Consider the following 14,903-nt stretch of genomic DNA (forward strand, 5'->3'; position numbering starts at 1 on the left):
CAATGCAACTCCATAAGCTCTTCGGTGGTCAGCTCTGAACTGTGCTCTTCCACAGGCCCTTCAATATGGTTGTTATAGTCCAATGATATTGGCCGTGGTACTGTTTCAAACCCTTCAAAATCACATTCCACAACGCTCTTTGGCCAAAGATTCTTCTAAGCAGAAGTGAGGGTTCTCTTGGTAACCCTTCCTACGCCTTTTCAATCATCTTGAAGCAAGTAACGATGTGAAAGTGATCTTTCCAAAACTCTCTGTTCCTTCAGTCACTTCAAAACAAAAAGAGTTTTTTAGTGGAGATTCTTAAAGTTAGAAATAACCTGCTGGAGTAACAGAGTGATGTTGCATCTATTTTCTTAATTTTATCCTTGTTTTTGAGGATAGTGCAATTCATTGATATAGACCGATTGAATGTGCTCGCTACATCAGCTACGCTTGCACCTTGTTCTCGCTTTTCAATGATTTTTCATTTTATTTCTACTGTAACAACCACTACTTATCCAGCGGGGTAAAGTCAATAATAGTCTGTATACTTTTGGATTAAACTGTTTATTCTGCAGTATCTCTCACAGTGTTTTTATAATTCAACCTTCTTCCCTTCTCCACTCGCCGGAAGTCCATAGATAAGCAAAACATCCCTCTCGAAAAGTCATCTTCTTCTTCTTCTCCTTGACGCGCCCCATTCCTGGCCATATGGGTGTTACACTCGTCCATCCTGACTGGTTGTCGTGTCCCCACGACTCTCCCTCTCCTTGAAGTTCTAGAAGCAAGTAACCATATTACCATTCGCCACCAACGTGACATAAAATATATTGCTCGACACCTGAGTTAAGGTGACATACAATCGCCACCAACGTGACATAAAATATATTGCTCGACACCTGAGTTAAGGTGACATACAATCGCCACCAACGTGACATAAAATATATTGCTCGACACCTGAGTTAAGGTGACATACAATCGCCACCAACGTGACATAAAATATATTAGTACGTATTGCTTGACACCTGAGTTAAGGTGACATACAATCGCCACCAACGTGACATAAAGTATTAGTATTGCTCGACACCTGAGTTAAGGTGACATACAATCGACACCAACGTGACATAAATATATTGCTCGACACCTGAGTTGAGGTGACATACAATCGCCACCAACGTGACATAAAATATTAGTATTGCTCGACACCTGAGTTAAGGTGACATACAATCGACACCAACGTGACATAAATATATTGCTCGACACCTGAGTTAAGGTGACATACAATCGCCACCAACGTGACATAAAATATTAGTATTGCTCGACACCTGAGTTAAGGTGACATACAATCGACACCAACGTGACATAAATATATTGCTCGACACCTGAGTTAAGGTGACATACAATCGCCACCAACGTGACATAACTGCTACCTACTAGCTTTCCAGTAGATCAATCAGGTCTTGGGTCTCTGTTTCACTGTCGTTGGATTCAGACTCGCTCGGCATGGCTGGGGCGCTCCGATATGGCCTGAGGGAGTCAACCGCAACAACTGCGTTGAAGGTTTTGTATCCTCGCATACCCTTAATACTCCTTATCTTGTATCTATCGTTTTCTAGAACTCTGGTCACTTTGTAAGGACCACCATACAGAGATTTGATTTTTCTGCTCAAGCTTCCCAAGTGTGTTGAGCTGTCTTTCCAGAGTACAAGTTCCCCCTTTGGATATTTTCTGGCTGCCTTTCGCCTCTTGTCGAACGACTTTTTCATCCTTGCAGCTGCCTTCTTCATATTTTCCGTTGCCTTCGTTCTTCTCAGCTCTAATGATTGGACCTCTTGTTGTGCACTATTTGCATTGTCAGCTTCCAGTTCGGGTAGCAAATTTCCCCTCTAAGCGAACATCAGTTGGAAGGGAGAATATCCAGTACTCACATTCACCGTGTTGTTGATTCCCCACAGGATATCTGGAATTTCACAGTCCCAAGTATTTTCACTGGCTGTTCCTGTCCTTATAGCCTCCAGAATAGTGCGATTAGCACGTTCTACTTGGCCGTTGGCCCTGGGTGTGGCTACAGCGCAGATCACATGTTTTATCTGTTTTTGGTCAACGAATTCTTTAAAATACCTGCTGGTGAATGCAAGTCCTCTATCCGACACAACTCTCACGGGATACCCAACAACACCAAATATCTCCTTGAGAAGTTTAATGCTTTCAATCGATCCCACACTACGAGATGGTTTGGCCACCAAAAACTTTGAAAAAGAGTCAACAGTCATAAGAAGGTATTGATTCCCTTTACTGCTTTTGGGGAACGGCCCCAAATGGTCTATGTGAACAGTGTGACCAGGCTTCAGGGGTTTTTCAATGGGGTGGAGCTTGCCTTCTAAACGTCCATATTGCCCCTTTTTATAAGCTCAGTCAATGCAACCCTACACATATTTCTTTATGAATCTGGTCATCTTCGGAAACCAGTACTTTTCCTTAATCCTAGATTCACATTTCTTTAGCCCAGGGTGTCCTATCTCATCATGGCATTTGTGCAAAAGATTCCATTTTGCTATTTTAGGCACCACAAGCCTCTCTCCATGCAAAGTCTTTCTGTAAAGTCGCCCATCCTTAAATGTGAAATTGTTGGTAACGTCTCTATTTGGTTGTGCGCTTCTTAGTTGCTTGACTTTGGAACTTATCGACTGATCTTGCAACTGAAGCGATAGGAACCAATCCGCTGAATTTATCATTGACACTTGTACTGGTTGAACGGGATTTCGACTCAAAGCATCCACATGATGCATTTTAGCACCCGCTCTGTATTCTATTTCCATATCGAAATCTTGAATCGTTAGCCACCATCTTGCAATCCTGGGGATAAGGTCCTTCTTAACTAACGTAGAGCGTACCGCTACGCAATCGGTTACTATTTTAAAATGTATCCCTGTTAGATAAATCTTGAATCTTTTTATGGTTTCTACAACCGCAAGTGTCTCCAGCTCGTAACTGTGATAGAAACACTCTTCCTTGGAAGTTACACGACTAAAATATGCAACAGGTTTCAGTGCCGAATCTTCTTGAACTTGAAGTAAAATTCCTCCTATGCCCAGTTTACTGGCATCTGTGTGCATTTCAGTCTGAGCCTTGCAGTCGTACAGTGCCAGAACCGGGTCTGAAGTAAGTATATCTTTCAAGGAGGCAAGCGAATCACTCTGATCGCGGCCCCATACCCAGGTAGAGTTTTTCTTTGTGAGTTCAGTCAAGGGCCTGGCAATAGTTGCGAAATTTTTGACAAACTTTCGGAAGTAGCTTGCAAGCCCAATAAATTGCCTGATCTCGTGGGCATTTTTTGGTGTGGGAAAATCCGCTACCGCATTGATTTTAAATTTTCCAGGTTTGATGCCATTTTTAGAAATTCGGTGCCCTAAGTAATCTATCTCCGTCTTCAGGAAGAAGCATTTATCCAGGTTGAGTCGAAGGTCGGCTTTATCGAACAATCCCAGTACGGTCTCAAGGAGCACCAAGCCTTCTTCTTCAGTGCGAGAAGGGATCAAAATATCATCCATGAATACCAGTACTTCCTTGTGCCGTAGACTTCCTAAAACTTTATTAATGGTTTTGACGAATGCGGATGGTGCATTAGCAAGTCCATAAGCCATCCGAGTGTACTAGTATTGTCCGTCCGGTGTTACAAATGCAGTCTTCGAGATCGAATCTTCAGCTATAGGAATTTGGTGATATCCTTGTGCCATATCTAGGCTTGTGAAGAACATGTTCCCCGAAATTCTGTTAATGTGATCTTCGATATTTCCTACTGGGTACCTGTCTTTCATCGTTATTGCATTCAAGGCTCTGTAATCTACGACTAATCTGACGTCTCCTGTCTTTTTTTTTCACTAAAATAATGGGACTTGCGTATTCAGATTCAGATTCTCGAATTATTCCGCTTTCCAGGAGGTCGTCAACCTTGTTCCGTACAATTTCTCGCTCTTTAAAAGACAGTCTATAAGGTTTATAATGAACTGGTTGGGCGGTGGTTGTAATTATTTTCATTTCTCCAAATGTGGTTTTACCCAGTTCCTTCGTGGATAAGCCCCAGCTGCTCGATCTTATGAAGCCACGACGATACGTGGCAGTCCTTGTCTTCTGGGTTGAACTGCGGAATTAACTCCGCCATGACACGTAATGGCGGACCTTTGCGGACGCCGTCGTTGTTTGCTTTCTCATCCATTATTTCCTTCAACGTTTCTTTTATCAATTCTCGTGTAGACTTCTTCAGCACGTCTCTCTTTGCCTTGTAGCCTTTGTTGAGGAGGACACCTTTTCCGATTCCCGACATTACGCAAACGAACAATAAAAACGATGGCGACGGACGCGATGTTACGAACTTTGAAAACACTAATTTCAGAATTCACTATACTTCACGGCACATTTATTCCAATCCCACTTCTGAATTGTAACAACCACTACTTATCCAGCGGGGTAAAGTCAATAATAGTCTGTATACTTTTGGATTAAACTGTTTATTCTGCAGTATCTCTCACAGTGTTTTTATAATTCAGCCTTCTTCCCTTCTCCACTCGCCGGAAGTCCATAGATAAGCAAAACATCCCTCTCGAAAAGTCATCTTCTTCTTCTTCTCCTTGACGCGCCCCATTCCTGGCCATATGGGTGTTACACTACAGTTAATTTTACTCTCTTATAGCTGTCTTCTTTTGGTCTTTTCTTCAGGGACATTTTTGCAAGGGTTATTAAACTTTGCACAAAAAAAATTACGAAAAATGTCTGAACACAAGTTTGGAAAAATGTGTGATCACACGCAACACTAACGTGCTAGCGGAACAAAAGGTTATGAGCTCGTAATGAGAGGTTCCACCATATAGGCAAATTTGTTGGCTTTAAATAACAGTTCAGTTTACCTGTTTTCATATCAGAGGTATGATTTTTGAATGAACGCAGGTGAATCCAAAACCAAACGTACGAAAATCTCCAGTGCTCAAGTAAATGTCTTGGCGCTCCAGTGGTTAAGAAATATAAGACAACTCTTTAGTTCTATCATCAACAAAACTAATGCAATCTCAGTGTGACTTTTTGACCGTGATCTGTTGGTACTTTAATAAATAACTTTAATTTTAAAATGTATGTTTTTATTTTTCTGTACAAACTCTCTTATAAGGTTTTCCAAGGGGTCGGAAAGTAAAACTTCTTATTTAGTTTCACCATAATTATAATGAGGATGCGCGAGGATAGGCTGTGTCTGCAAAGGACGGTGACTGCTAAAGACAGAACAGCCAGCCACCTTATCAAAGGATAGGTCCCTGACCTGAATTATACAAGGGGAAGAAGATGGTAATGTAATTAAATGTACATAAATAATGTATACAATATTAAACTTTTTTAATATTAGGTATTAAGATAGGTAGCAGAATATTTTGAATAGGATTTTGTATGTAATAGAATTAACTTTCTGGAATTTTAATTTAATAATTTAGTAAATGACTAAGCAACTTAGTTAGTTAATGATTAAACAATTTAATCTATGACAGTTTCCATTAATTAACTTTTTTCTTTCTTTCAAAATAAATCAAAACCGTTTTTGCCCTAAAACCGACCGTATCTAGACTCCATTTGCCAAGCGATTTTTATGCCTATTACCCATTGATGTATTATACATAACCCATATTTGTTGTTATATAAGGCACACAGAGAATATACACATTTTTGACTTGTATATTCAAAGAGTATTAAATTGAAATCATGCCAATACATCTTGAACATTTTTTGTTGATATGTAGTATCAAATATATTTGGTACATATTATAAAAAATACTTTGAGATGTTAACATGGTAAGTTTTCGCATGAATTATCTTTGGTTCTAGTAATAATATAAAAATATATTGAAAAGGTAAAGTAATAAGTATTTTAAGAAGACTTTTATTAAAAAAAAGAGATAAAAAATATAAAAACAAAACTGTTACTGATCTTATTTGAGTGATCCTGCCACAGTCCACTTTCTATGTAAATAGTATTTTATATAGACCTCATTTTATGTAGACCGCCTTTTATCTGGTGGGGCTGTTGTGGGATATTTAATGCATTTGACATACATAGAATTCATGCGCAAGTCACACCCATCGAAGATATTGTTTTGACGTTTCATTTGATATCGATCATTTCAGCAGATTATGATTATCGGTAGAAAAAAATGCGACGGTAGGGATTTAGGTTAGGATTCATTGAAATCGGTTGGGCGGTTTAGGAGATTAGCGTGTATGAACACAGTGACATCAGTGATTTATATATTAAGATAATAATTGGTTTAATGATACCTAAATGTTTATGTAAATATTTATAGTTTGTGTTTATTTGTTGCAATTTAGAAGTTCAATAAATGGCAAAATTTCGCTTTGTTTTCGTTTAATTGCATAGCTTATTTTTTTAAAGAAGATTCCACAATACTATCAAAAAGCGTTGTAATTTCTAAGTTTGTTTTCGCACTGCTTCGAAATTACAACACACAGTATGCAGTTGTTGTTTTGAACGTAAAATAATTAGTTATAGTTATAACGTTATAAGTAGGTATTTGTAGAGAAGTGAAAAATAACAGCTGTAAAAATAACTCTTTTCAAAATATTATTATTAAATCATTTTAATACTATATTTTTTTGTTTACAAAAAAGGATTATAGTGAAGTAGTGCGGTTATCAAAATGCAGTTCCGATGTGATCAACGCTCAAATTTTAAGGTAGTGTCTCATTTTCATCTCGGAGAATCATTGGCTTCTATAGTGTCGGACCTGAGATGAATTACTTGGACAATTGTTCTCAAATGAAGTACCTAAATAAGATTCCATCCAATTGCATTAATTTTGATTTAAACCACAATATAGATTTGTGGATAAAAATCATTTCCGATGAAAAACTGAAGTTTATGGTCTTTTTTGAAAGATCACAGGGAAGAATTTGATGTTTTGATGATAGTCCGATAGCCCTAAAAGATGTGCCCTTTGTGTGCTGCAGATCCCTGCTAAAGGATTTTTGTATTGTTTCATGCCCAACTACAAAAAATACCCATTGTGGTTCACGGCCTGCCTGTTTCGTGGTGTTAGCATTATCTTATCTTGCATTATCTTAATCCAGAGCAATATCTGGACAGAGATCGCAATGCAACTAAAATGGCAAATGTATAGACCAGATTCGGAGTCAACTTCGAGCATCATTTGCTGTCAAGTGTACTTATAGTTATACTTGGTGACCAATCAATATTTTATCAAATTAAATTTAACGCAAATATATTAGTTCTTGCAAAAAGTACAACTCATTGCAATGGTAGGTCCAGTCTCACCTAAAGAGAGTTAACACAATCTTCGTTGGGTTGAGAGATGAGAAGGGTATAGCGAAAGAGATAGAAGATCACCAAGTGGAGGAAATTCACAATTTACCGGATGTAAGAAAGAAACTTTCCTAACAATTTACTCCATTGTAATTTTTCAGTTATCGTTTCGACAATGAAAATAGATGTATACATACATATTGATTTTATTTTATTTCAGTACATAAAACAGGCATCAGGGCGACAGGGGTCCCTCCTACAGTAGTCTGGGCTGGGTGACCAGGGTGACTGGGTGACCAGGCCTTCGGCTGCCTGCCGACAGGGCCCCGCGCCCCGTAGTGCCCTGCCACGCCCAGCGTGCCCAACGGTGGCAACGCGCACCACCACGTGCGCACTCTGCAATGCCGTCACACTTACACGCGATGCGCGGGGAACGCTCGGCAATCTGGAAAAAATACAAACGATGGAGTGGAGAAAGACATTACTGAAATTATATATCTCATCATTCCTCTAACACTCTAACCCATTTTCATTCCCTCCCCAACCTTTCCCCAGCCTGACAACATACGGGTCACTTGGAGATGCGATAGCCTCGTTGGATTCAGACAGTGGGGAGCAGTTGGGACTCTTACGCAGTATTCCCCTTAAAAAAATACGAGTTCGGCTCAGTTTGTCATATCAACAATTTGATTAAACCTACAACCGTGTTGATGAGATTTCGAATCAAAGCAGAATTTTGATACTTCTTGATGAAATTTTGCACACTTACAACATAAGAAGAAAATTATATCTACATCTGATTTCGAATAACTCTGTGTAAAGCCCGGGCAACGCTGGGGACTTAATTTAGAAATGCAAAATTCGAATAAATGCTTTTTCAGTTAAAAACCTAAAAATAAACTAATAAAATTATGATATTTTCACGGCTAAAAGTATTTTGGAAATTGGTTTAAAGGGAATAATGCCGTGTTACTCTACCTCCTTCCTTAGCCAATGTTTCAGACAGCTTCACACTGTCCATCATCAGGGCAAATGTTTAATAGATGAACGCTGTCACGCTGTCCCAAACGTTGGCAGAAGAAAGAAAACTTATTTGATATTGCAGTACTGAAGCAAATTATCCATATACCAAATGCAAACCATGAACAAAATTTCGTCAAAAAACGTGGTATGTTGAATGTAAGAGTTATAGCTTTCGTCTAACTTTGCTATTCTGCAAATTAGCTAGCGCAATATACGGCTACAGTCTCTCCAGCTTTTCTTCCAGTGTCTCTTTGGTGTTATAAGCCTTCCTCTGTCGACTGCCTGCCCTCTGTCTTCCCTACTTTTACCTCTTCGCGCAAGAGTGGCTACATTCTCCGTTGTTGCATTGAGTTCTTTCAATTATGTATCTTCACTTAATGTAGTAGTCAGTTGGATTTCCGTAGATCCTTTTACAGGGTTTTCTGTAGTCACAGGATCTTTGCTTTTAAAAATAAGTCTTGTTGGTTCACTATACTTCGCTAGATAATCTTGTGTGATAGAAATCGGTCGTATTAGATTGCCGTTTCGATCGATTTGTCAATCTGTGTCGAATATCCTTACTTCTTTCTGGTCTTTGTCGGTTTTGACGAAGAAGTCATCTTTTGTGCTGTCTTCGGTGAACTGTTTGATGAATTTGCCCATTTGAAGTTGTCGGAGCAGCCTCCTTACTTAAAACCTCTTCCAGGTCTCTGCCTGGTCAGCTGGCCACATGTACAGGATGATAGAAGGCCAGAGGAACAGGCCCTTGACATGGTGATGAGGCCCTTGATCAGGGCTGGAGCGCTCAGGGCGTAGACGAATGATTGTTCTTTGGTGCATGAAAATAACAAAAAACGCGTTAAAGAAGAAATGTAATTAGGTATTTTTGATATGTTAATCTAGAATAATTTTTAATCCAAATAATTTTTTGATGAGTTATTTACGGCAGTGCGTTACACAAGAGCGCAGGGACCGCGGAAGTACTCTATGACGGGGGGGGGCAAACTTGTTTAGTCACCCTCTTCCTTCAGTCTCCTCTCCAGTCAATCAACTAGTTATAAATAAGACAAAACGGAGATGACTAGGTCAAACAAATAACAGGTTCACTGAATAAAAACTTATTTTTTTAAGTATTGCTTTATTGCATTCATTGAACGATACCAAAAACGTTGCGTCTCTCGGCCGTCTTTGAAGCAAATTCCCTAAGAATTTCATTTACATCTAAACTAAATGTTTCCGCCTTATGCACGTGCAGTATTGATTATTTAAATAATCAAAGCTCTAATGCTATCTCGACAATTTTTCTTGAATACAACAAACACTTTTTCATTTATGAAAAAAAGCACTGTGAACGATACAGATAATCTTTACCAGCACAGATAATCCTTCTTTACCCAAGTAGTGAAATTGGAGGGGGCGCGGCCCCCCCTCATTTGATTTTAGGGGGGCATTTGGCCCCCTCTGCCCCCCACTTCCGCGGTCGCTGCAAGAGCGTTACTGTGCACAAGACAGTTTAGACTACAAGCTATTTCGGCATGTGTGGCCCACCGCATTTGAAGCAACGCCGTCTTGCATTTACATTTATTCCGTCAGAAGGAGCAAATATCGGTCGGCCCTGAGCCACCGCCACGACAAGCTGATCCACGAGCTCTGCCATCAGAGCTCTAGCACGGTCCACAATGGTTGATAACTGCACTGACTCTACTTTTGGCAGCGCGCGCAATTCGCGTGACACCATTAATGGCATTCCTATTATGAATGCCTTCTTCAGGAGAGCATCGGACGTAACACCTGCTAGCCTATCCAGCCTCCTCAGATCCGCCATGAATACATCGACCGGTTCGTCATGCCTTCTGCGCCTCACAAATTCTTCATAGACCAGAAATGAATTCGTCGCAAATGCCCACACCAGCTCATTTTTTATTGCGACGTCGTCTTTTTTGTTTTCTGCACTAAGTACGTTGAATACAGCAAAGGCAGGTCCCTCCAAAAACATCGGAATGATCGACGACATATCTGTTTTTTCCTTTAATTTAAAAAGAAGCTCAATTTTAGTGAGCCATTGTATGATGTCTCCCTCGCGATTAAAACATCGTAACAAATCACTGAGTTTAAAATTCGGCCTCTACAATAATATGCCGAAATAGCTTGTCTAAACTGTCGTATCACCGAATGACACTCTGCCGTAGCTCTGTTGTTTTATGTCCTCCTGCGGTTGCGTTCACCGCTTTTACAGTGGTTCCTTCTTATCACCAAAACAGGTTATTTTAACAACTACTCGGCTAAAGAAGGAGTTAGCGCAACACGGCATAACACCCCAAAAACAAACAACAAAAAAAACTACTCAACGATTATTTTTTATAGCGGCCGTTGCCTAGGGGTTTGTTTGGAAATGTTTATAACCATAGCAACTAGTTCTTCACCTTATATAAGCGACAACGGGAAGGAATTCAGGCCAGTCATCAATTAGGAGTTGTACAGTGAACATGTGAGCATTGTGGTTCCCCCGCGTTGCGACCTGCCGCTTCTCCGCTACACGGACCTAACATGCCTACGCCCCGGCTCTGCGCGGACTACGGATTACCATGTTGAGCAACGCGTTCGCCGCCCCCAGCCGGTGTTGTGAACAGTGTTTGTTATTTTTTTTTTTACGTGAGAGTCCACTAACACAGGCTGGGGGCGGCGATCGCGTTTTCAACCAGCCGAGTGTGTTTCTTGGTAACCGTGGTGGGCACCTCGATCCCGAAGAGTCCATGGTAATCCGAAGTCCGCGCAAAGCCGTGGCGAAGGTATGGTAGGTCCGTGTAGCGGTGGTCAAACGGCAAGGCGCGACGCGGAAGAACCGGCCATAGCGGCCGTTGCTAAGATGTTTGTTTGGAAATGTTTATAGCCATAGCAACTAGAATATTCAGGAACGTTCTTCACCTTATAAATTATATTGTGTAAGCGGCAGCCGTAAGGAACTCAGACCGTTCATCAATTAGCAGTTCTACAGTGACCAAGTTGTGAGCACTGCGACTGCTTGCTGCCTACTGAGGTGACCGGCCGCTGTGGCCAGTTCCCCCTCGTCGCCTCTTGGCGTTTTTTCCACTGCGCGGCTACACGGACTTCCCATACCTACGTCTCGGCTCTGCACGGCTACGGATTGCCATGGATTCCTCGGGATCGGGGTGCCCACCATGGTTACCTAGCCTGTGTTGTGAACAGTGTTTGTATTTTATCTTTTTTACGTGTGAGTCCACTACAACAACCGTACAGTGGCCCTCATGAAGTCGTCCGCTGACATGGAAGGACGTACACCATCCTAGCAAAAGAGAAGGAAGTGACCATTGACCTCCTCAAACCAGCGTACCTCGCCCCTGAACCCAAGACAGATGCAACGGCACCGGCACCGGCACCGGCACCGGCACCAACCCTTCCTACGACCATCAACAAACAGGATCGGATTCACACCACCTTGTGCTGCTTGAGGGAGATTCCTGTAGTGGTACGACGTAACGCGTTCGCCGCCCCCAGCCTGTGTTGTGAACAGTGTTTGTAATTTTTTTCTCGGAATGACCATGGTGGGCACACCGATTCCGAGGAGTCCATGGTTATACGTAGTCCGTGCAGAGCCGGGGCGTAGGTATGGTAGGCCCGTGCAGCGGCGCAGTGGATTATCGGCAGGGTGCGACGTGGGGGAACCAGCCATAGCGGCCGGCCGCCTCGGTGGCAGAAAGCAGTCCATGGCTTACAGGTTGGTCACTGTAGAACTGCCGATTGATGGCTGGCCTGAATTCCTTCCCGCTGTCACTTATATAAGGTGAAGAACATTAACAAACATTTTAGTTGCTATGGCTATAAAAAAATCGTCTTTAATTTGACTCCGTATCTAATTCCCGTACAAAAATAATGCGTAAATACTCCTGGCACTAATAAAAACAATCTTCGAAATTTTGGTAATTATTTATTCCAAGTATATAAGGTACGAAAAAAAAACATTAATTTTTATTTACTTATGTAGATTGTTATCAAGTTTAATTTGTAAAACTCAATTTTATCCAACAGATTGATAATGCCTTCAGAGGGCGAAATAGCTGTCACGCGTCAATATAATTACACAGCATCTACAAAGAAAACCACAAAAGCTGAAGAAATAAGCAACAAGATCCAGAAAGATATAAAAATATACCAACTAAAAATAAGAATAAATGGTTTACGAAAAACAAATAATCATATCATGCCCAAAATAAGAATACGCAAGCACTCTTAAAAATATCTTAAACATCGAGTCAGTAATCACCGCATACTATGGATACGTATACTCAATGATAAAATACGGAATAATTTTTTGGGAAAACTCAGTAAACGCCAAAGATGTTTTTATCATCCAATAGAGGTGCCTATGAAAATTTACAAACTCTGTTCACCGGGATTCATGTAAACCAATTTTTAAAAATCTCAAACTTCTGACAATGACGGACATTTATATAATGGAGTTATGCCTGTTAGTTCGATCATTTCCAGAAAAGTTCCCACAAAAAAACTCAACACATAAACACGCTACAAGGTTCACAGAAAACTTATTAATCCCAAAAGCAAACAAAACTATATTTCAAAAAGGACCACACTACATGGCCATTAAAGTATATAACAATCTTCCACGTAGCATCAAACAAATAACCGACATACTTAAATTTAAATCAACACTAAAAACATTTCTTAAACAAATGTCACTACATCTTAAATGAAGGTAATTATTCGGAATCGCTGGACAAGGGTTATATGAAATATTTATATATAAAACCTTCTGATTTACCTTAATTTACTATAAAAGGAATCTGACTGCATTTGGGATATTTTTAATTTTAGCATTTTAATTTTTAATTACGTAAATCGAAAATTCACTCTCGTTGTATGGGATGACAGCTGGAATGGTTTCTGTCATAAATATACCACTCTCTAGATCGATATCTTCCGGCTTTTTGTATCCAACAGAATTATACAGTACTTAACCACAGATATACAAGCAGTACCTACCGTGCGGAGCAGAGCAGTAGACAAGGTAGAGGAAACTCAAGGCCATTTAAAAAAAGATGCGACCATAGACAACATAATTGCTCTCAGCCTACTCTATTCATTCACTTGCCCAAAAAAACTATTATAAAAATAAAAATGTCCTTGAAGCAGAAAAATGTCGAAATGTTTTCCAAGGGCAAGGTTCATCTGACTAAGAAAATAAACTTTTACAGTGCATTTCCTCAAGATGAAACTTGTTAATCTGAGAAGAAGAAACCCAAAATGATAAGAAATTTGCAAAAACACTGAAGAAAATTTCCAAAACATGATTGTCCGACAGTACGACGAAAAATTCCGACATTTTTCAGCCTCATGAACTCATGGTTACATATGTTTAAAAATCTTTAATTTCACCAAAACAATAAGATAATACAGGATAACACTAATCAATAACATGAATAAGTTTATCGATATAATAAATAACATTTATACGTTGTGGAGGAAGACATATGTCAAGTATGAAGCATTGTTCAAAAAACCGAACGAATAACCTAAAACTGTTAATTCACTTTAAACTTGAACTTACGTAGGTAGTTTGAATATAATATGTTTGTAACTCGCTAACACTATACTGGCTTATATTGTATTTTTATCACGAACAACTTTAACACGCAATATTTTCGACGGAAATGATAGTATTTCGGCAGAAAATGACAACCCGCGTGTATATTTATACAAACCACTCATAAACCAGTTTATTTAAACCACTCTCATTTTGTTTGAATGATTTGAAACTGTCAAACGGCAAAATTCCGTCATCTCTTTCTGTTACACGAGTCATTATGGTAGAGAGCGAGAGATCAAAGCAATCCTTCTGTTCTCACCAATGAGATCTGAGCTTTTAGCCATATTATTCGTTTTCTATAAGAATTTTGAGGTGGGCGTGGCGGTTTCAAATGAGTTTCGAGGCCAAAGCTTAGTTAAATGCCCCTGGTTTCTGTTGATAAAATTTTCTTTTGTTTGTATTCCTGATACGAGTGGCTATATTTTTTACCATGTGCAAAATACTAGGTAGGTACTATTTTAGCCAAACTCGAAAAATAAAATAAAGATATTTAGGTATGTTTTATAAAATAGAAAAATTTAAAAAGGTGAGGTTATTATAGGTTAGGTTGGATTATTATAGGTTAGGTTGGTTTATTATTAGGATTTAGGTTAGGTTAGGATATATTGGATATTATAGGTTAGGTAGGATTATTATTAGGATATAGGTTAGGTTAGGTCAGGTTGGATTATTATAGGTTAGGTTGGATTATTGTAGGTTAGGTTCGATTATTATAGGTTAGGTTGGATTATTATTAGGATATAGGTTAGGTAAGGTTAGGTTGGATTATTATAGGTTAGGTTGGATTATTGTAGGTTAGGTTCGATTATTATAGGTTAGGTTGGATTATTATTAGGATATAGGTTAGGTTAGGTTAGGTTGGATTATTATAGGTTAGGTTGGATTATTATTAGGATATGGGTTAGGTTAGGTTAGGTTGGATTATTATTAGGATATAGGTTAGGTAAGGTTAGGTTGGATTATTATTAGGATATAGGTTAG

At 39.5% G+C, this 14,903-nt stretch overlaps 1 long non-coding RNA gene across 2 annotated transcripts; it reads right to left on the reverse strand.

The window, feature by feature from the left end:
* Positions 1-329: 329 nt before the first annotated feature.
* Positions 330-13,202, reverse strand: LOC149411224 (uncharacterized). Of its 2 annotated transcripts, none has more exons than XR_016304867.1 (3): positions 13,098-13,202; positions 7,495-7,742; positions 330-757 (listed from the first exon to the last, which is right to left on the reverse strand). It is a non-coding gene; the product is annotated as an uncharacterized LOC149411224 (long non-coding RNA). The 2 variants fall into 2 exon arrangements; XR_016304866.1 differs by lacking the exon at positions 13,098-13,202 and adding an exon at positions 8,276-10,128.
* Between the last annotated feature and the right edge of the window lie 1,701 nt (positions 13,203-14,903).

Source organism: Hesperophylax consimilis, chromosome 26 (assembly GCF_061612785.1).
Source record: "Hesperophylax consimilis isolate HC1 chromosome 26, BYU_Hcon_1.0, whole genome shotgun sequence".
In the NCBI taxonomy this organism is placed as follows: Eukaryota; Metazoa; Arthropoda; class Insecta; order Trichoptera; family Limnephilidae; genus Hesperophylax; species Hesperophylax consimilis.